The 18321-nt window shown below is 45.9% G+C and overlaps 36 non-coding genes across 36 annotated transcripts; all 36 read right to left on the bottom strand.

Moving 5' to 3' along the window:
• Positions 1-316: 316 nt before the first annotated feature.
• Positions 317-435, bottom strand: LOC126566217 (5S ribosomal RNA). The gene has a single exon (XR_007607280.1). It is a non-coding gene; the product is annotated as a 5S ribosomal RNA (ribosomal RNA).
• Positions 436-824: 389 nt separating this feature from the next.
• On the bottom strand, positions 825-943 carry LOC126566216 (5S ribosomal RNA). The gene has a single exon (XR_007607279.1). It is a non-coding gene; the product is annotated as a 5S ribosomal RNA (ribosomal RNA).
• A 389-nt stretch (positions 944-1332) lies between these two features.
• Positions 1333-1451, bottom strand: LOC126566214 (5S ribosomal RNA). Its single transcript, XR_007607278.1, has one exon. It is a non-coding gene; the product is annotated as a 5S ribosomal RNA (ribosomal RNA).
• Positions 1452-1840: 389 nt separating this feature from the next.
• On the bottom strand, positions 1841-1959 carry LOC126566212 (5S ribosomal RNA). Its single transcript, XR_007607276.1, has one exon. It is a non-coding gene; the product is annotated as a 5S ribosomal RNA (ribosomal RNA).
• Positions 1960-2347: 388 nt separating this feature from the next.
• Positions 2348-2466, bottom strand: LOC126566211 (5S ribosomal RNA). Its single transcript, XR_007607275.1, has one exon. It is a non-coding gene; the product is annotated as a 5S ribosomal RNA (ribosomal RNA).
• A 389-nt stretch (positions 2467-2855) lies between these two features.
• LOC126566210 (5S ribosomal RNA) lies at positions 2856-2974 on the bottom strand. The gene has a single exon (XR_007607274.1). It is a non-coding gene; the product is annotated as a 5S ribosomal RNA (ribosomal RNA).
• A 390-nt stretch (positions 2975-3364) lies between these two features.
• LOC126566209 (5S ribosomal RNA) lies at positions 3365-3483 on the bottom strand. Its single transcript, XR_007607273.1, has one exon. It is a non-coding gene; the product is annotated as a 5S ribosomal RNA (ribosomal RNA).
• A 390-nt stretch (positions 3484-3873) lies between these two features.
• On the bottom strand, positions 3874-3995 carry LOC126566261 (5S ribosomal RNA). Its single transcript, XR_007607322.1, has one exon. It is a non-coding gene; the product is annotated as a 5S ribosomal RNA (ribosomal RNA).
• A 389-nt stretch (positions 3996-4384) lies between these two features.
• On the bottom strand, positions 4385-4503 carry LOC126566239 (5S ribosomal RNA). The gene has a single exon (XR_007607301.1). It is a non-coding gene; the product is annotated as a 5S ribosomal RNA (ribosomal RNA).
• Positions 4504-4892: 389 nt separating this feature from the next.
• On the bottom strand, positions 4893-5011 carry LOC126566208 (5S ribosomal RNA). Its single transcript, XR_007607272.1, has one exon. It is a non-coding gene; the product is annotated as a 5S ribosomal RNA (ribosomal RNA).
• Positions 5012-5400: 389 nt separating this feature from the next.
• Positions 5401-5519, bottom strand: LOC126566207 (5S ribosomal RNA). The gene has a single exon (XR_007607271.1). It is a non-coding gene; the product is annotated as a 5S ribosomal RNA (ribosomal RNA).
• A 389-nt stretch (positions 5520-5908) lies between these two features.
• LOC126566206 (5S ribosomal RNA) lies at positions 5909-6027 on the bottom strand. Its single transcript, XR_007607270.1, has one exon. It is a non-coding gene; the product is annotated as a 5S ribosomal RNA (ribosomal RNA).
• A 389-nt stretch (positions 6028-6416) lies between these two features.
• On the bottom strand, positions 6417-6535 carry LOC126566205 (5S ribosomal RNA). The gene has a single exon (XR_007607269.1). It is a non-coding gene; the product is annotated as a 5S ribosomal RNA (ribosomal RNA).
• Positions 6536-6924: 389 nt separating this feature from the next.
• On the bottom strand, positions 6925-7046 carry LOC126566259 (5S ribosomal RNA). The gene has a single exon (XR_007607320.1). It is a non-coding gene; the product is annotated as a 5S ribosomal RNA (ribosomal RNA).
• A 389-nt stretch (positions 7047-7435) lies between these two features.
• On the bottom strand, positions 7436-7554 carry LOC126566204 (5S ribosomal RNA). Its single transcript, XR_007607268.1, has one exon. It is a non-coding gene; the product is annotated as a 5S ribosomal RNA (ribosomal RNA).
• A 388-nt stretch (positions 7555-7942) lies between these two features.
• On the bottom strand, positions 7943-8061 carry LOC126566203 (5S ribosomal RNA). Its single transcript, XR_007607267.1, has one exon. It is a non-coding gene; the product is annotated as a 5S ribosomal RNA (ribosomal RNA).
• A 384-nt stretch (positions 8062-8445) lies between these two features.
• Positions 8446-8564, bottom strand: LOC126566201 (5S ribosomal RNA). The gene has a single exon (XR_007607265.1). It is a non-coding gene; the product is annotated as a 5S ribosomal RNA (ribosomal RNA).
• A 388-nt stretch (positions 8565-8952) lies between these two features.
• On the bottom strand, positions 8953-9071 carry LOC126566200 (5S ribosomal RNA). Its single transcript, XR_007607264.1, has one exon. It is a non-coding gene; the product is annotated as a 5S ribosomal RNA (ribosomal RNA).
• Positions 9072-9455: 384 nt separating this feature from the next.
• On the bottom strand, positions 9456-9574 carry LOC126566198 (5S ribosomal RNA). The gene has a single exon (XR_007607263.1). It is a non-coding gene; the product is annotated as a 5S ribosomal RNA (ribosomal RNA).
• A 388-nt stretch (positions 9575-9962) lies between these two features.
• On the bottom strand, positions 9963-10081 carry LOC126566197 (5S ribosomal RNA). Its single transcript, XR_007607262.1, has one exon. It is a non-coding gene; the product is annotated as a 5S ribosomal RNA (ribosomal RNA).
• A 387-nt stretch (positions 10082-10468) lies between these two features.
• Positions 10469-10588, bottom strand: LOC126566257 (5S ribosomal RNA). Its single transcript, XR_007607318.1, has one exon. It is a non-coding gene; the product is annotated as a 5S ribosomal RNA (ribosomal RNA).
• A 390-nt stretch (positions 10589-10978) lies between these two features.
• LOC126566196 (5S ribosomal RNA) lies at positions 10979-11097 on the bottom strand. Its single transcript, XR_007607261.1, has one exon. It is a non-coding gene; the product is annotated as a 5S ribosomal RNA (ribosomal RNA).
• A 385-nt stretch (positions 11098-11482) lies between these two features.
• Positions 11483-11602, bottom strand: LOC126566256 (5S ribosomal RNA). The gene has a single exon (XR_007607317.1). It is a non-coding gene; the product is annotated as a 5S ribosomal RNA (ribosomal RNA).
• A 385-nt stretch (positions 11603-11987) lies between these two features.
• Positions 11988-12106, bottom strand: LOC126566195 (5S ribosomal RNA). Its single transcript, XR_007607260.1, has one exon. It is a non-coding gene; the product is annotated as a 5S ribosomal RNA (ribosomal RNA).
• Positions 12107-12490: 384 nt separating this feature from the next.
• LOC126566194 (5S ribosomal RNA) lies at positions 12491-12609 on the bottom strand. Its single transcript, XR_007607259.1, has one exon. It is a non-coding gene; the product is annotated as a 5S ribosomal RNA (ribosomal RNA).
• Positions 12610-12993: 384 nt separating this feature from the next.
• On the bottom strand, positions 12994-13112 carry LOC126566193 (5S ribosomal RNA). Its single transcript, XR_007607258.1, has one exon. It is a non-coding gene; the product is annotated as a 5S ribosomal RNA (ribosomal RNA).
• A 385-nt stretch (positions 13113-13497) lies between these two features.
• Positions 13498-13616, bottom strand: LOC126566192 (5S ribosomal RNA). The gene has a single exon (XR_007607257.1). It is a non-coding gene; the product is annotated as a 5S ribosomal RNA (ribosomal RNA).
• A 385-nt stretch (positions 13617-14001) lies between these two features.
• Positions 14002-14120, bottom strand: LOC126566191 (5S ribosomal RNA). Its single transcript, XR_007607256.1, has one exon. It is a non-coding gene; the product is annotated as a 5S ribosomal RNA (ribosomal RNA).
• A 385-nt stretch (positions 14121-14505) lies between these two features.
• Positions 14506-14624, bottom strand: LOC126566189 (5S ribosomal RNA). Its single transcript, XR_007607254.1, has one exon. It is a non-coding gene; the product is annotated as a 5S ribosomal RNA (ribosomal RNA).
• Positions 14625-15017: 393 nt separating this feature from the next.
• On the bottom strand, positions 15018-15136 carry LOC126566188 (5S ribosomal RNA). The gene has a single exon (XR_007607253.1). It is a non-coding gene; the product is annotated as a 5S ribosomal RNA (ribosomal RNA).
• Positions 15137-15525: 389 nt separating this feature from the next.
• On the bottom strand, positions 15526-15644 carry LOC126566187 (5S ribosomal RNA). Its single transcript, XR_007607252.1, has one exon. It is a non-coding gene; the product is annotated as a 5S ribosomal RNA (ribosomal RNA).
• Positions 15645-16036: 392 nt separating this feature from the next.
• LOC126566186 (5S ribosomal RNA) lies at positions 16037-16155 on the bottom strand. Its single transcript, XR_007607251.1, has one exon. It is a non-coding gene; the product is annotated as a 5S ribosomal RNA (ribosomal RNA).
• A 389-nt stretch (positions 16156-16544) lies between these two features.
• LOC126566185 (5S ribosomal RNA) lies at positions 16545-16663 on the bottom strand. The gene has a single exon (XR_007607250.1). It is a non-coding gene; the product is annotated as a 5S ribosomal RNA (ribosomal RNA).
• Positions 16664-17052: 389 nt separating this feature from the next.
• On the bottom strand, positions 17053-17171 carry LOC126566184 (5S ribosomal RNA). Its single transcript, XR_007607249.1, has one exon. It is a non-coding gene; the product is annotated as a 5S ribosomal RNA (ribosomal RNA).
• A 390-nt stretch (positions 17172-17561) lies between these two features.
• Positions 17562-17680, bottom strand: LOC126566182 (5S ribosomal RNA). Its single transcript, XR_007607248.1, has one exon. It is a non-coding gene; the product is annotated as a 5S ribosomal RNA (ribosomal RNA).
• A 383-nt stretch (positions 17681-18063) lies between these two features.
• Positions 18064-18182, bottom strand: LOC126566181 (5S ribosomal RNA). The gene has a single exon (XR_007607247.1). It is a non-coding gene; the product is annotated as a 5S ribosomal RNA (ribosomal RNA).
• Between the last annotated feature and the right edge of the window lie 139 nt (positions 18183-18321).

The following is an 18321-nucleotide window of genomic DNA, read 5'->3' as shown; positions in this document are numbered from 1 at the left end:
TGTAGGCCGAGGGCTTGGAACGAGTTCAAAGGACACAGGATGCAACACATTTCAGATTTTACACTGCAAATGCTACCTCGAACAATGGAAAAAATACATCCAAAAGAGATTCGGACTTTATTCCCTCCCTTTCTACGCACTTTACGTTGTCTAAAAATAGAACACGATTTGGAAGGGAAACAATGGCTGGGAATGAAGAGTCATTTAAATATCCTTTTCTTAACATCCGAGTATCTCATGGCAGCCCTCCACAGCTAAGCATTCATTTTCTATCCGTGCAGCTAGTTGGGCAGGTACAACATAAAAAAGGTGAAGATGCCAACGACACATGGTTTTCCCAAGTGGTCACCCACCTAAGTACTAGCCATGCCCGATGTTGCTTAACTTCGGTGATCGGACGAGAACCGGTGTGTTCAACATGGTATGGTCGTTGACAAGCATGGCCATCGCTCGCACGCATCAAGAACCGCCGTCTTCTGGGCATACGTAACAGTACGCCACCATGTAGGCCGAGGGCTTGGAACGAGTTCAAAGGACACAGGATGCAACACATTTCAGATTTTACACTGCAAATGCTACCTCGAACAATGGAAAAACATACATCCAATTGAGATTCGAACCTTATTCCCTCCCTTTCTACGCACTTTACGTTGTCTAAAAATAGAACACGATTTGTAAGGGAAACAATGGCTGGGAATGAGGAGTCATTTAAATACCCTTTTCTTAACATGCGAGTATCTCATGACAACCCTCCACAGCTAGGCATTCATTTTCTATCCGTGCACGCAGCTAGTTGGGCAGGTACAACATAAAAAAGGTGAAGATGCCAACGACACATGGTTTTCCCAAGTGGTCACCCACCTAAGTACTAGCCATGCCCGATGTTGCTTAACTTCGGTGATCGGACGAGAACCGGTGTGTTCAACATGGTATGGTCGTTGACAAGCATGGCCATCGCTCGCACGCATCAAGAACCGCCGTCTTCTGGGCATACGTAACAGTACGCCACCATGTAGGCCGAAGGCCTGGAACGAGTTCAAAGGACACAGGATGCAACACATTTCAGATTTTACACTGCAAATGCTACCTCGAACAATGGAAAAACATACATCCAATTGAGATTCGAACCTTATTCCCTCCCTTTCTACGCACTTTACGTTGTCTAAAAATAGAACACGATTTGTAAGGGAAACAATAGCTGGGAATGAAGAGTCATTTAAATATCCTTTTCTTAATATGCGAGTATCTCATGGCAGCCCTCCACAGCTAAGCATTCATTTTCTATCCGTGCACGCAGCTAGTTGGGCAGGTACAACATAAAAAAGGTGAAGATGCCAACGACACATGGTTTTCCCAAGTGGTCACCCACCTAAGTACTAGCCATGCCCGATGTTGCTTAACTTCGGTGATCGGACGAGAACCGGTGTGTTCAACATGGTATGGTCGTTGACAAGCATGGCCATCGCTCGCACGCATCAAGAACCACCGTCTTCTGGGCATACGTAACAGTACGCCACCATGTAGGCCGAGGGCTTGGAACGAGTTCAAAGGACACAGGATGCAACACATTTCAGATTTTACACTGCAAATGCTACCTCGAACAATGGAAAAACATACATCCAATTGAGATTCGAACCTTATTCCCTCCCTTTCTACGCACTTTACGTTGTCTAAAAATAGAACACGATTTGTAAGGGAAACAATAGCTGGGAATGAAGAGTCATTTAAATATCCTTTTCTTAATATGCGAGTATCTCATGGCAGCCCTCCACAGCTAAGCATTCATTTTCTATCCGTGCACGCAGCTAGTTGGGCAGGTACAACATAAAAAAGGTGAAGATGCCAACGACACATGGTTTTCCCAAGTGGTCACCCACCTAAGTACTAGCCATGCCCGATGTTGCTTAACTTCGGTGATCGGACGAGAACCGGTGTGTTCAACATGGTATGGTCGTTGACAAGCATGGCCATCGCTCGCACGCATCAAGAACCACCGTCTTCTGGGCATACGTAACAGTACGCCACCATGTAGGCCGAAGGCCTGGAACGAGTTCAGAGGACACAGGATGCAACACATTTCAGATTTTACACTGCAAATGCTACCTCGAACAATGGAAAAAATACATCCAAAGGAGATTCGAACCTTATTCCCTTCCTTTCTACGCACTTTACGTTGTCTAAAAATAGAACACGATTTGTAAGGGAAACAATAGCTGGGAATGAAGAGTCATTTAAATATCCTTTTCTTAATATGCGAGTATCTCATGGCAGCCCTCCACAGCTAGGCATTCATATTCTATCCGTGCACGCAGCTAGTTGGGCAGGTACAACATAAAAAAGGTGAAGATGCCAACGACACATGGTTTTCCCAAGTGGTCACCCACCTAAGTACTAGCCATGCCCGATGTTGCTTAACTTCGGTGATCGGACGAGAACCGGTGTGTTCAACATGGTATGGTCGTTGACAAGCATGGCCATCGCTCGCACGCATCAAGAACCACCGTCTTCTGGGCATCGGTAACAGTACGCCACCATGTAGGCCGAAGGCCTGGAACGAGTTTAGAGGACACAGGATGCAAAACATTTCAGATTTTACACTGCAAATACCACCTCGAGCAATGGAAAAAAATACATCCAAAAGAGATTCGAACTTTATTCCTTCCCTTTCTAAGCACTTTACGTTGTCTAAAAATAGAACACGATTTGTAAGGGAAACAATGGCTGGGAATGAAGAGTCATTTAAATATCCTTTTCTTAATATGCGAGTATCTCATGGCAGCCCTCCACAGCTAGGCATTCATATTCTATCCGTGCACGCAGCTAGTTGGGAAGGTACAACATAAAAAAGGTGAAGATGCCAACGACACATGGTTTTCCCAAGTGGTCACCCACCTAAGTACTAGCCATGCCCGATGTTGCTTAACTTCGGTGATCGGACGAGAACCGGTGTGTTCAACATGGTATGGTCGTTGACAAGCATGGCCATCGCTCGCACGCATCAAGAACCACCGTCTTCTGGGCATCGGTAACAGTGCGCCACCATGTAGGCCGAAGGCCTGGAACAAATTCAAAGGACACAGGATGCAACACATTTCGCATTTTACACTGCAAATTCTACCTCGAACAATGGAAAAAAAATACATCCAAAAGAGATTCGAACCTTATTCCTTCCATTTCTACGCACTTTACGTTGTCTTAAAAAAGAACACGATTTGTAAGGGAAACAATGGCTGGGAATGAGGAGTCATTTAAATATCCTTTTCTTAACATGCGAGTATCCCATGGCAGCCCTCCACAGCTAGGCATTCATTTTCTATCCGTGCACGCAGCTAGTTGGGCAGGTACAACATAAAAAAGGTGAAGATGCCAACGACACATGGTTTTCCCAAGTGGTCACCCACCTAAGTACTAGCCATGCCCGATGTTGCTTAACTTCGGTGATCGGACGAGAACCGGTGTGTTCAACATGGTATGGTCGTTGACAAGCATGGCCATCGCTCGCACGCATCAAGAACCACCGTCTTCTGGGCATCGGTAACAGTGCGCCACCATGTAGGCCGAAGGCCTGGAACAAATTCAAAGGACACAGGATGCAACACATTTCGCATTTTACACTGCAAATTCTACCTCGAACAATGGAAAAAAAATACATCCAAAAGAGATTCGAACCTTATTCCTTCCATTTCTACGCACTTTACGTTGTCTTAAAAAAGAACACGATTTGTAAGGGAAACAATGGCTGGGAATGAGGAGTCATTTAAATATCCTTTTCTTAACATGCGAGTATCCCATGGCAGCCCTCCACAGCTAGGCATTCATTTTCTATCCGTGCACGCAGCTAGTTGAGCAGGTACAACATAAAAAAGGTGAAGATGCCAACGACACATGGTTTTCCCAAGTGGTCACCCACCTAAGTACTACTAGCCATGCCCGATGTTGCTTAACTTCGGTGATCGGACGAGAACCGGTGTGTTCAACATGGTATGGTCGTTGACAAGCATGGCCATCGCTCGCACGCATCAACAACCACCGTCTTCTGGGCATCGGTAACAGTACGCCACCATGTAGGCCGAAGGCCTAGAACGAGTTCAGAGGACACAGGATGCAACACATTTCGAATTTTACACTGCAAATACCACCTCGAACAATGGAAAAAAATACATCCAAAGGAGATTCGAACCTTATTCTTTCCATTTCTACGCACTTTACGTTGTCTAAAAATAGAACACGATTTGTAAGGGAAACAATAGCTGGGAATGAAGAGTCATTTAAATATCCTTTTCTTAATATGCGAGTATCTCATGGCAGCCCTCCACAGCTAGGCATTCATTTTCTATCCGTGCACGCAGCTAGTTGGGCAGGTACAACATAAAAAAGGTGAAGATGCCAACGACACACGGTTTTCCCAAGTGGTCACCCACCTAAGTACTAGCCATGCCCGATGTTGCTTAACTTCGGTGATCGGACGAGAACCGGTGTGTTCAACATGGTATGGTCGTTGACAAGCATGGCCATCGCTCGCACGCATCAAGAACCACCGTCTTCTGGGCATCGGTAACAGTACGCCACCATGTAGGCCGAAGGCCTGGAACAAGTTCAAAGGACACAGGATGCAACACATTTCAGATTTTACACTGCAAATGCTACCTCGAACAATGGAAAAACATACATCCAATTGAGATTCGAACCTTATTCCCTCCCTTTCTACGCACTTTACGTTGTCTAAAAATAGAACACGATTTGTAAGGGAAACAATAGCTGGGAATGAAGAGTCATTTAAATATCCTTTTCTTAATATGCGAGTATCTCATGGCAGCCCTCCACAGCTAGGCATTCATTTTCTATCCGTGCACGCAGCTAGTTGAGCAGGTACAACATAAAAAAGGTGAAGATGCCAACGACACATGGTTTTCCCAAGTGGTCACCCACCTAAGTACTAGCCATGCCCGATGTTGCTTAACTTCGGTGATCGGACGAGAACCGGTGTGTTCAACATGGTATGGTCGTTGACAAGCATGGCCATCGCTCGCACGCATCAAGAACCACCGTCTTCTGGGCATCGGTAACAGTACGCCACCATGTAGGCCGAAGGCCTGGAACGAGTTCAGAGGACACAGGATGCAACACATTTCAGATTTTACACTGCAAACGCTACCTCGAACAATGGAAAAAAATACATCCAAAAGAGATTCGAACCTTATTCCTTCCCTTTCTACGCACTTTACGTTGTCTAAAAATAGAACACGATTTGTAAGGGAAACAATGGCTGGGGATGAGGAGTCATTTAAATATCCTTTTCTTAACATGCGAGTATCTCATGGCAACCCTCCACAGCTAGGCATTCATTTTCTATCCGTGCACGCAGCTAGTTGAGCAGGTACAACATAAAAAAGGTGAAGATGCCAACGACACATGGTTTTCCCAAGTGGTCACCCACCTAAGTACTAGCCATGCCCGATGTTGCTTAACTTCGGTGATCGGACGAGAACCGGTGTGTTCAACATGGTATGGTCGTTGACAAGCATGGCCATCGCTCGCACGCATCAAGAACCACCGTCTTCTGGGCATCGGTAACAGTACGCCACCATGTAGGCCGAAGGCCTGGAACGAGTTCAGAGGACACAGGATGCAACACATTTCAGATTTTACACTGCAAACGCTACCTCGAACAATGGAAAAAAATACATCCAAAAGAGATTCGAACCTTATTCCTTCCCTTTCTACGCACTTTACGTTGTCTAAAAATAGAACACGATTTGTAAGGGAAACAATGGCTGGGAATGAGGAGTCATTTAAATATCCTTTTCTTAACATGCGAGTATCTCATGGCAGCCCTCCACAGCTAGGCATTCATTTTCTATCCGTGCACGCAGCTAGTTGAGCAGGTACAACATAAAAAAGGTGAAGATGCCAACGACACATGGTTTTCCCAAGTGGTCACCCACCTAAGTACTAGCCATGCCCGATGTTGCTTAACTTCGGTGATCGGACGAGAACCGGTGTGTTCAACATGGTATGGTCGTTGACAAGCATGGCCATCGCTCGCACGCATCAAGAACCACCGTCTTCTGGGCATCGGTAACAGTACGCCACCATGTAGGCCGAAGGCCTGGAACGAGTTCAGAGGACACAGGATGCAACACATTTCAGATTTTACACTGCAAACGCTACCTCGAACAATGGAAAAAAATACATCCAAAAGAGATTCGAACCTTATTCCTTCCCTTTCTACGCACTTTACGTTGTCTAAAAATAGAACACGATTTGTAAGGGAAACAATGGCTGGGAATGAGGAGTCATTTAAATATCCTTTTCTTAACATGCGAGTATCTCATGGCAACCCTCCACAGCTAGGCATTCATTTTCTATCCGTGCACGCAGCTAGTTGAGCAGGTACAACATAAAAAAGGTGAAGATGCCAACGACACATGGTTTTCCCAAGTGGTCACCCACCTAAGTACTAGCCATGCCCGATGTTGCTTAACTTCGGTGATCGGACGAGAACCGGTGTGTTCAACATGGTATGGTCGTTGACAAGTAAGGCCATCGCTCGCACGCATCAAGAACCACCGTCTTCTGGGCATCGGTAACAGTACGCCACCATGTAGGCCGAAGGCCTGGAACGAGTTCAGAGGACACAGGATGCAACACATTTCAGATTTTACACTGCAAACGCTACCTCGAACAATGGAAAAAAATACATCCAAAAGAGATTCGAACCTTATTCCTTCCCTTTCTACGCACTTTACGTTGTCTAAAAATAGAACACGATTTGTAAGGGAAACAATGGCTGGGAATGAGGAGTCATTTAAATATCCTTTTCTTAACATGCGAGTATCTCATGGCAGCCCTCCACAGCTAGGCATTCATTTTCTATCCGTGCACGCAGCTAGTTGAGCAGGTACAACATAAAAAAGGTGAAGATGCCAACGACACATGGTTTTCCCAAGTGGTCACCCACCTAAGTACTACTAGCCATGCCCGATGTTGCTTAACTTCGGTGATCGGACGAGAACCGGTGTGTTCAACATGGTATGGTCGTTGACAAGCATGGCCATCGCTCGCACGCATCAAGAACCACCGTCTTCTGGGCATCGGTAACAGTACGCCACCATGTAGGCCGAAGGCCTGGAACGAGTTCAGAGGACACAGGATGCAACACATTTCAGATTTTACACTGCAAACGCTACCTCGAACAATGGAAAAAAATACATCCAAAAGAGATTCGAACCTTATTCCTTCCCTTTCTACGCACTTTACGTTGTCTAAAAATAGAACACGATTTGTAAGGGAAACAATGGCTGGGAATGAGGAGTCATTTAAATATCCTTTTCTTAACATGCGAGTATCTCATGGCAGCCCTCCACAGCTAGGCATTCATTTTCTATCCGTGCACGCAGCTAGTTGGGCAGGTACAACATAAAAAAGGTGAAGATGCCAACGACACATGGTTTTCCCAAGTGGTCACCCACCTAAGTACTAGCCATGCCCGATGTTGCTTAACTTCGGTGATCGGACGAGAACCGGTGTGTTCAACATGGTATGGTCGTTGACAAGCATGGCTATCGCTCGCACGCATCAACAACCACCGTCTTCTGGGCATCGGTAACAGTACGCCACCATGTAGGCCGAAGGCCTGGAACGAGTTCAGAGGACACAGGATGCAACACATTTCGGATTTTACACTGCAAATATCACCTCGAACAATGGAAAAAATACATCCCAAGGAGATTCGAACCTTATTCCTTCCCTTTCTACGCACTTTACGTTGTCTAAAAATAGAACACGATTTGTAAGGGAAACAATGGCTGGGAATGAGGAGTCATTTAAATATCCTTTTCTTAACATGCGAGTATCTCATGGCAACCCTCCACAGCTAGGCATTCATTTTCTATCCGTGCACGCAGCTAGTTGAGCAGGTACAACATAAAAAAGGTGAAGATGCCAACGACACATGGTTTTCCCAAGTGGTCACCCACCTAAGTACTAGCCATGCCCGATGTTGCTTAACTTCGGTGATCGGACGAGAACCGGTGTGTTCAACATGGTATGGTCGTTGACAAGCATGGCCATCGCTCGCACGCATCAACAACCACCGTCTTCTGGGCATCGGTTACAGTACGCCACCATGTAGGCCGAAGGCCTGGAACGAGTTCAGAGGACACAGGATGCAACACATTTCAGATTTTACACTGCAAATGCTTCCTCGAACAATGGAAAAAATACATCCAAAAGAGATTCGAACCTTATTCCTTCCCTTTCTACGCACTTTACGTTGTCTAAAAATAGAACACGATTTGTAAGGGAAACAATGGCTGGGAATGAGGAGTCATTTAAATATCCTTTTCTTAACATGCGAGTATCTCATGGCAACCCTCCACAGCTAGGTATATTCTATCCGTGCACGCAGCTAGTTGGGAAGGTACAACATAAAAAAGGTGAAGATGCCAACGACACATGGTTTTCCCAAGTGGTCACCCACCTAAGTACTAGCCATGCCCGATGTTGCTTAACTTCGGTGATCGGACGAGAACCGGTGTGTTCAACATGGTATGGTCGTTGACAAGCATGGCCATCGCTCGCACGCATCAACAACCACCGTCTTCTGGGCATCGGTTACAGTACGCCACCATGTAGGCCGAAGGCCTGGAACAAGTTCAGAGGACACAGGATGCAACACATTTCAGATTTTACACTGCAAATGCTTCCTCGAACAATGGAAAAAAAAAAACATCCAAATGCAGATTCGAACCTTATTCCTTCCCTTTCTACGCACTTTACGTTGTCTAAAAATAGAACACGATTTGTAAGGGAAACAATGGCTGGGAATGAGGAGTCATTTAAATATCCTTTTCTTAACATGCGAGTATCTCATGGCAACCCTCCACAGCTAGGCATTTTCTATGCGTGCACGCAGCTAGTTGGGCAGGTACAACATAAAAAAGGTGAAGATGCCAACGACACATGGTTTTCCCAAGTGGTCACCCACCTAAGTACTAGCCATGCCCGATGTTGCTTAACTTCGGTGATCGGACGAGAACCGGTGTGTTCAACATGGTATGGTCGTTGACAAGCATGGCCATCGCTCGCACGCATCAACAACCACCGTCTTCTGGGCATCGGTAACAGTACGCCACCATGTAGGCCGAAGGCCTGGAACAAGTTCAGAGGACACAGGATGCAACACATTTCAGATTTTACACTGCAAATATCACCTCGAACAATGGAAAAAATACATCCCAAGGAGATTCGAACCTTATTCCTTCCCTTTCTACGCACTTTACGTTGTCTAAAAATAGAACACGATTTGTAAGGGAAACAATGGCTGGGGATGAGGAGTCATTTAAATATCCTTTTCTTAACATGCGAGTATCTCATGGCAGCCCTCCACAGCTAGGCATTTTCTATCCGTGCATGCAGCTAGTTGGGCAGGTACAACATAAAAAAGGTGAAGATGCCAACGACACATGGTTTTCCCAAGTGGTCACCCACCTAAGTACTAGCCATGCCCGATGTTGCTTAACTTCGGTGATCGGACGAGAACCGGTGTGTTCAACATGGTATGGTCGTTGACAAGCATGGCCATCGCTCGCACGCATCAACAACCACCGTCTTCTGGGCATCGGTAACAGTACGCCACCATGTAGGCCGAAGGCCTGGAACAAGTTCAGAGGACACAGGATGCAACACATTTCAGATTTTACACTGCAAATACTACCTCGAACAATGGAAAAAAATACATCCAAAGGAGATTCGAACCTTATTCCCTCCCTTTCTACGCACTTTACGTTGTCTAAAAATAGAACACGATTTGTAAGGGAAACAATGACTGGGAATGAGGAGTCATTTAAATATCCTTTTCTTAACATGCGAGTATCTCATGGCAATCCTCCACAGCTAGGCATTTTCTATCCGTGCACGCAGCTAGTTGAGCAGGTACAACAACATAAAAAAGGTGAAGATGCCAACGACACATGGTTTTCCCAAGTGGTCACCCACCTAAGTACTAGCCATGCCCGATGTTGCTTAACTTCGGTGATCGGACGAGAACCGGTGTGTTCAACATGGTATGGTCGTTGACAAGCATGGCCATCGCTCGCACGCATCAACAACCACCGTCTTCTGGGCATCGGTAACAGTACGCCACCATGTAGGCCGAAGGCCTGGAACGAGTTCAGAGGACACAGGATGCAACACATTTCAGATTTTACACTGCAAATGCTTCCTCGAACAATGGAAAAAAAAAACATCCAAATGCAGATTCGAACTTTATTCCCTCCCTTTCTACGCACTTTACGTTGTCTAAAAATAGAACACGATTTGTAAGGGAAACAATGGCTGGGAATGAGGAGTCATTTAAATATCCTTTTCTTAACATGCTAGTGTCTCATGGCAACCCTCCACAGCTAGGCATTTTCTATCCGTGCACGCAGCTAGTTGAGCAGGTACAACATAAAAAAGGTGAAGATGCCAACGACACATGGTTTTCCCAAGTGGTCACCCACCTAAGTACTAAGCCATGCCCGATGTTGCTTAACTTCGGTGATCGGACGAGAACCGGTGTGTTCAACATGGTATGGTCGTTGACAAGCATGGCCATCGCTCGCACGCATCAACAACCACCGTCTTCTGGGCATCGGTAACAGTACGCCACCATGTAGGCCGAAGGCCTGGAACGAGTTCAGAGGACACAGGATGCAACACATTTCAGATTTTACACTGCAAATGCTTCCTCGAACAATGGAAAAAAAAAACATCCAAATGCAGATTCGAACTTTATTCCCTCCCTTTCTACGCACTTTACGTTGTCTAAAAATAGAACACGATTTGTAAGGGAAACAATGGCTGGGAATGAGGAGTCATTTAAATATCCTTTTCTTAACATGCTAGTGTCTCATGGCAACCCTCCACAGCTAGGCATTTTCTATCCGTGCACGCAGCTAGTTGAGCAGGTACAACAACATAAAAAAGGTGAAGATGCCAACGACACATGGTTTTCCCAAGTGGTCACCCACCTAAGTACTAGCCATGCCCGATGTTGCTTAACTTCGGTGATCGGACGAGAACCGGTGTGTTCAACATGGTATGGTCGTTGACAAGCATGGCCATCGCTCGCACGCATCAACAACCACCGTCTTCTGGGCATCGGTAACAGTACGCCACCATGTAGGCCGAAGGCCTGGAACGAGTTCAGAGGACACAGGATGCAACACATTTCAGATTTTACACTGCAAATACTACCTCGAACAATGGAAAAAAATACATCCAAAGGAGATTCGAACCTTATTCCCTCCCTTTCTACGCACTTTACGTTGTCTAAAAATAGAACACGATTTGTAAGGGAAACAATGGCTGGGAATGAGGAGTCATTTAAATATCCTTTTCTTAACATGCTAGTGTCTCATGGCAACCCTCCACAGCTAGGCATTTTCTATCCGTGCACGCAGCTAGTTGAGCAGGTACAACATAAAAAAGGTGAAGATGCCAACGACACATGGTTTTCCCAAGTGGTCACCCACCTAAGTACTAAGCCATGCCCGATGTTGCTTAACTTCGGTGATCGGACGAGAACCGGTGTGTTCAACATGGTATGGTCGTTGACAAGCATGGCCATCGCTCGCACGCATCAACAACCACCGTCTTCTGGGCATCGGTAACAGTACGCCACCATGTAGGCCGAAGGCCTGGAACGAGTTCAGAGGACACAGGATGCAACACATTTCAGATTTTACACTGCAAATACTACCTCGAACAATGGAAAAAAATACATCCAAAGGAGATTCGAACCTTATTCCCTCCCTTTCTACGCACTTTACGTTGTCTAAAAATAGAACACGATTTGTAAGGGAAACAATGACTGGGAATGAGGAGTCATTTAAATATCCTTTTCTTAACATGCGAGTATCTCATGGCAGCCCTCCACAGCTAGGCATTTTCTATCCGTGCACGCAGCTAGTTGAGCAGGTACAACATAAAAAAGGTGAAGATGCCAACGACACATGGTTTTCCCAAGTGGTCACCCACCTAAGTACTAGCCATGCCCGATGTTGCTTAACTTCGGTGATCGGACGAGAACCGGTGTGTTCAACATGGTATGGTCGTTGACAAGCATGGCTATCGCTCGCACGCATCAACAACCACCGTCTTCTGGGCATCGGTAACAGTACGCCACCATGTAGGCCGAAGGCCTGGAACGAGTTCAGAGGACACAGGATGCAACACATTTCGGATTTTACACTGCAAATATCACCTCGAACAATGGAAAAAATACATCCCAAGGAGATTCGAACCTTATTCCTTCCCTTTCTACGCACTTTACGTTGTCTAAAAATAGAACACGATTTGTAAGGGAAACAATGACTGGGAATGAGGAGTCATTTAAATATCCTTTTCTTAACATGCGAGTATCTCATGGCAGCCCTCCACAGCTAGGCATTTTCTATCCGTGCACGCAGCTAGTTGAGCAGGTACAACATAAAAAAGGTGAAGATGCCAACGACACATGGTTTTCCCAAGTGGTCACCCACCTAAGTACTAGCCATGCCCGATGTTGCTTAACTTCGGTGATCGGACGAGAACCGGTGTGTTCAACATGGTATGGTCGTTGACAAGCATGGCTATCGCTCGCACGCATCAACAACCACCGTCTTCTGGGCATCGGTTACAGTACGCCACCATGTAGGCCGAAGGCCTGGAACAAGTTCAGAGGACACAGGATGCAACACATTTCAGATTTTACACTGCAAATGCTACCTCGAACATTGGAAAAAATACATCCAAAAGAGATTCGAACTTTATTCCCTCCCTTTCTACGCACTTTACGTTGTCTAAAAATAGAACACTATTTGTAAGGGAAACAATGGCTGGGGATGAGGAGTCATTTATATATCCTTTTCTTAACATGCGAGTATCTCATGGCAGCCCTCCACAGCTAGGCATTTTCTATCCGTGCACGCAGCTAGTTGAGCAGGTACAACATAAAAAAGGTGAAGATGCCAACGACACATGGTTTTCCCAAGTGGTCACCCACCTAAGTACTAGCCATGCCCGATGTTGCTTAACTTCGGTGATCGGACGAGAACCGGTGTGTTCAACATGGTATGGTCGTTGACAAGCATGGCCATCGCTCGCACGCATCAAGAACCACGGTTTTCTGGGCATCGGTTACAGTACGCCACCATGCAGGCCGAAGGCCTGGAACAAGTTCAAAGGACACAGGATGCAACACATTTCAGATTTTGCACTGCAAATGCTACTTCGAACAATGTAAAAAAATACATCCAAAATAGATTCGAAATTTATTCCTTCCCTTTCTACGCACTTTACGTTGTCTAAAAATAGAACACGATTTGTAAGGGAAACAATGGCTGGGGATGAGGAGTCATTTATATATCCTTTTCTTAACATGCGAGTATCTCATGGCAGCCCTCCACAGCTAGGCATTTTCTATCCGTGCACGCAGCTAGTTGAGCAGGTACAACATAAAAAAGGTGAAGATGCCAACGACACATGGTTTTCCCAAGTGGTCACCCACCTAAGTACTAGCCATGCCCGATGTTGCTTAACTTCGGTGATCGGACGAGAACCGGTGTGTTCAACATGGTATGGTCGTTGACAAGCATGGCCATCGCTCGCACGCATCAACAACCACCGTCTTCTGGGCATCGGTAACAGTACGCCACCATGTAGGCCGAAGGCCTGGAACGAGTTCAGAGGACACAGGATGCAACACATTTCAGATTTTACACTGCAAATACTACCTCGAACAATGGAAAAAAATACATCCAAAGGAGATTCGAACCTTATTCCCTCCCTTTCTACGCACTTTACGTTGTCTAAAAATAGAACACGATTTGTAAGGGAAACAATGACTGGGAATGAGGAGTCATTTAAATATCCTTTTCTTAACATGCGAGTATCTCATGGCAGCCCTCCACAGCTAGGCATTTTCTATCCGTGCACGCAGCTAGTTGAGCAGGTACAACATAAAAAAGGTGAAGATGCCAACGACACATGGTTTTCCCAAGTGGTCACCCACCTAAGTACTAGCCATGCCCGATGTTGCTTAACTTCGGTGATCGGACGAGAACCGGTGTGTTCAACATGGTATGGTCGTTGACAAGCATGGCTATCGCTCGCACGCATCAACAACCACCGTCTTCTGGGCATCGGTAACAGTACGCCACCATGTAGGCCGAAGGCCTGGAACGAGTTCAGAGGACACAGGATGCAACACATTTCAGATTTTACACTGCAAATACTACCTCGAACAATGGAAAAAAATACATCCAAAGGAGATTCGAACCTTATTCCTTCCCTTTCTACGCACTTTACGTTGTCTAAAAATAGAACACGATTTGTAAGGGAAACAATGACTGGGAATGAGGAGTCATTTAAATATCCTTTTCTTAACATGCGAGTATCTCATGGCAGCCCTCCACAGCTAGGCATTTTCTATCCGTGCACGCAGCTAGTTGAGCAGGTACAACATAAAAAAGGTGAAGATGCCAACGACACATGGTTTTCCCAAGTGGTCACCCACCTAAGTACTAGCCATGCCCGATGTTGCTTAACTTCGGTGATCGGACGAGAACCGGTGTGTTCAACATGGTATGGTCGTTGACAAGCATGGCCATCGCTCGCACGCATCAAGAACCACCGTCTTCTGGGCATCGGTAACAGTACGTCACCATGTAGGCCGAAGGCCTGGAACAAGTTCAAAGGACACAGGATGCAACACATTTCAGATTTTACACAACAAATGCTACCTCGAACAATGGAAAAAAAAAATACATCCAGAGGAGATTCGAACTTTATTCCTTCCCTTTCTACGCACTTTACGTTGTCTAAAAATAGAACACGATTTGTAAGGGAAACCATGGCTGGGAAAGAGGAGTCATTTAAATATCCTTTTCTTAAAATGCGAGTATCCCATGGCAACCCTCCACAGCTAGGCATTCATTTTCTATCCGTGCACGCAGCTAGTTGGGGCAGGTAAAACATAAAAAAGGTGAAGATGCCAACGACACATGGTTTTCCCAAGTGGTCACCCACCTAAGTACTAGCCATGCCCGATGTTGCTTAACTTCGGTGATCGGACGAGAACCGGTGTGTTCAACATGGTATGGTCGTTGACAAGCATGACCATCGCTCGCACGCATCAAGAACCACCGTCTTCTGGGCATCGGTAACGGTACGTCACCATGTAGGCCGAAGGCCTGGAACGAGTTCAAAGGACACAGGATGCAACACATTTCGGATTTTACACTGCAAATGCTAACTCGAACAATGGAAAAAAATACATCCAAAGGAGATTCGAACTTTACTCCTTCCCTTTCTACGCACTTTACGTTGTCTAAAAATAGAACACGATTTGTAAGGGCAACAATGACTGGGAATGAGGAGTGATTTAAATATCATTTTCTTAACATGCGAGTATCCCATGGCAATCCTCCACAGCTAGGCATTCATTTTCTATCCGTGCACGCAGCCAGTTGGGCAGGTACAACATAAAAAAGGTGAAGATGCCAACGACACATGGTTTTCCCAAGTGGTCACCCACCTAAGTACTAGCCATGCCCGATGTTGCTTAACTTCGGTGATCGGACGAGAACCGGTGTGTTCAACATGGTATGGTCGTTGACAAGCATGGCCATCGCTCGCACGCATCAAGAACCACCGTCTTCTGGGCATCGGTAACAGTACGTCACCATGTAGGCCGAAGGCCTGGAACAAGTTCAAAGGACACAGGATGCAACACATTTCAGATTTTACACATCAAATGCTACCTCGAACAATGGAAAAAAAAAATACATCCAGAGGAGATTCGAACTTTATTCCTTCCCTTTCTACGCACTTTACGTTGTCTAAAAATAGAACACGATTTGTAAGGGAAACCATGGCTGGGAAAGAGGAGTCATTTAAATATCCTTTTCTTAAAATGCGAGTATCCCATGGCAACCCTCCACAGCTAGGCATTCATTTTCTATCCGTGCACGCAGCTAGTTGGGCAGGTACAACATAAAAAAGGTGAAGATGCCAACGACACATGGTTTTCCCAAGTGGTCACCCACCTAAGTACTAGCCATGCCCGATGTTGCTTAACTTCGGTGATCGGACGAGAACCGGTGTGTTCAACATGGTATGGTCGTTGACAAGCATGGCCATCGCTCGCACGCATCAAGAACCACCGTCTTCTGGGCATCGGTAACGGTACGCCACCATGTAGGCCGAAGGCCTGGAACGAGTTCAAAGGACACAGGATGCAACACATTTCGGATTTTACACTGCAAATGCTAACTCGAACAATGGAAAAAAATACATCCAAAGGAGATTCGAACTTTACTCCTTCCCTTTCTACGCACTTTACGTTGTCTAAAAATAGAACACGATTTGTAAGGGAAACCATGGCTGGGAAAGAGGAGTCATTTAAATATCCTTTTCTTAAAATGCGAGTATCCCATGGCAACCCTCCACAGCTAGGCATTCATTTTCTATCCGTGCACGCAGCTAGTTGGGCAGGTACAACATAAAAAAGGTGAAGATGCCAACGACACATGGTTTTCCCAAGTGGTCACCCACCTAAGTACTAGCCATGCCCGATGTTGCTTAACTTCGGTGATCGGACGAGAACCGGTGTGTTCAACATGGTATGGTCGTTGACAAGCATGGCCATCGCTCGCACGCATCAAGAACCACCGTCTTCTGGGCATCGGTAACGGTACGCCACCATGTAGGCCGAAGGCCTGGAACGAGTTCAAAGGACACAGGATGCAACACATTTCGGATTTTACACTGCAAATGCTAACTCGAACAATGGAAAAAAATACATCCAAAGGAGATTCGAACTTTATTCCTTCCCTTTCTACGCACTTTACGTTGTCTAAAAATAGAACACGATTTGTAAGGGAAACCATGGCTGGGAAAGAGGAGTCATTTAAATATCCTTTTCTTAAAATGCGAGTATCCCATGGCAACCCTCCACAGCTAGGCATTCATTTTCTATCCGTGCACGCAGCTAGTTGGGCAGGTACAACATAAAAAAGGTGAAGATGCCAACGACACATGGTTTTCCCAAGTGGTCACCCACCTAAGTACTAGCCATGCCCGATGTTGCTTAACTTCGGTGATCGGACGAGAACCGGTGTGTTCAACATGGTATGGTCGTTGACAAGCATGGCCATCGCTCGCACGCATCAAGAACCACCGTCTTCTGGGCATCGGTAACAGTACGTCACCATGTAGGCCGAAGGCCTGGAACGAGTTCAGAGGACACAGGATGCAACACATTTAAGATTTTACACTGCAAATACCACCTCGAACAATGGAAAAAAATACATCCAATGGAGATTCGAACCTTATTCCCTCCCTTTCTACGCACTTTACGTTGTCTAAAAATAGAACACGATTTGTAAGGGAAACAATGGCTGGGAATGAGGAGTCATTTAAATATGCTTTTCTTAACATCCGAGTATCTCATGGCAGCCCTCCACAGCTAGGCATTCATTTTCTATCTGTGCACGCAGCTAGTTGGGAAGGTACAACATAAAAAAAGGTGAAGATGCCAACGACACATGGTTTTCCCAAGTGGTCACCCACCTAAGTACTAGCCATGCCCGATGTTGCTTAACTTCGGTGATCGGACGAGAACCGGTGTGTTCAACATGGTATGGTCGTTGACAAGCATGGCCATCGCTCGCACGCATCAAGAACCACCGTCTTCTGGGCATCGGTAACGGTACGCCACCATGTAGGCCGAAGGCCTGGAACGAGTTCAGAGGACACAGGATGCAACACATTTCAGATTTTACACTACCTCGAACAATGGAAAAAAAAATACATCCAGAGGAGATTCGAACTTTATTCCTTCCCTTTCTACGCACTTTACGTTGTCTAAAAATAGAACACGATTTGTAAGGGCAACAATGACTGGGAATGAGGAGTGATTTAAATATCATTTTCTTAACATGCGAGTATCCCATGGCAATCCTCCACAGCTAGGCATTCATTTTCTATCCGTGCACGCAGCTAGTTGGGAAGGTACAACATAAAAAAAGGTGAAGATGCCAACGACACATGGTTTTCCCAAGTGGTCACCCACCTAAGTACTAGCCATGCCCGATGTTGCTTAACTTCGGTGATCGGACGAGAACCGGTGTGTTCAACATGGTATGGTCGTTGACAAGCATGGCCATCGCTCGCACGCATCAAGAACCACCGTCTTCTGGGCATCGGTAACAGTACGTCACCATGTAGGCCGAAGGCCTGGAACGAGTTCAGAGGACACAGGATGCAACACATTTAAGATTTTACACTGCAAAT

The sequence above is a fragment of the Anopheles maculipalpis genome, chromosome 3RL, assembly GCF_943734695.1.
Source record: "Anopheles maculipalpis chromosome 3RL, idAnoMacuDA_375_x, whole genome shotgun sequence".
NCBI classification, from domain to species: Eukaryota; Metazoa; Arthropoda; class Insecta; order Diptera; family Culicidae; genus Anopheles; species Anopheles maculipalpis.
This window is presented reverse-complemented; position numbering and strand designations above follow the sequence as displayed.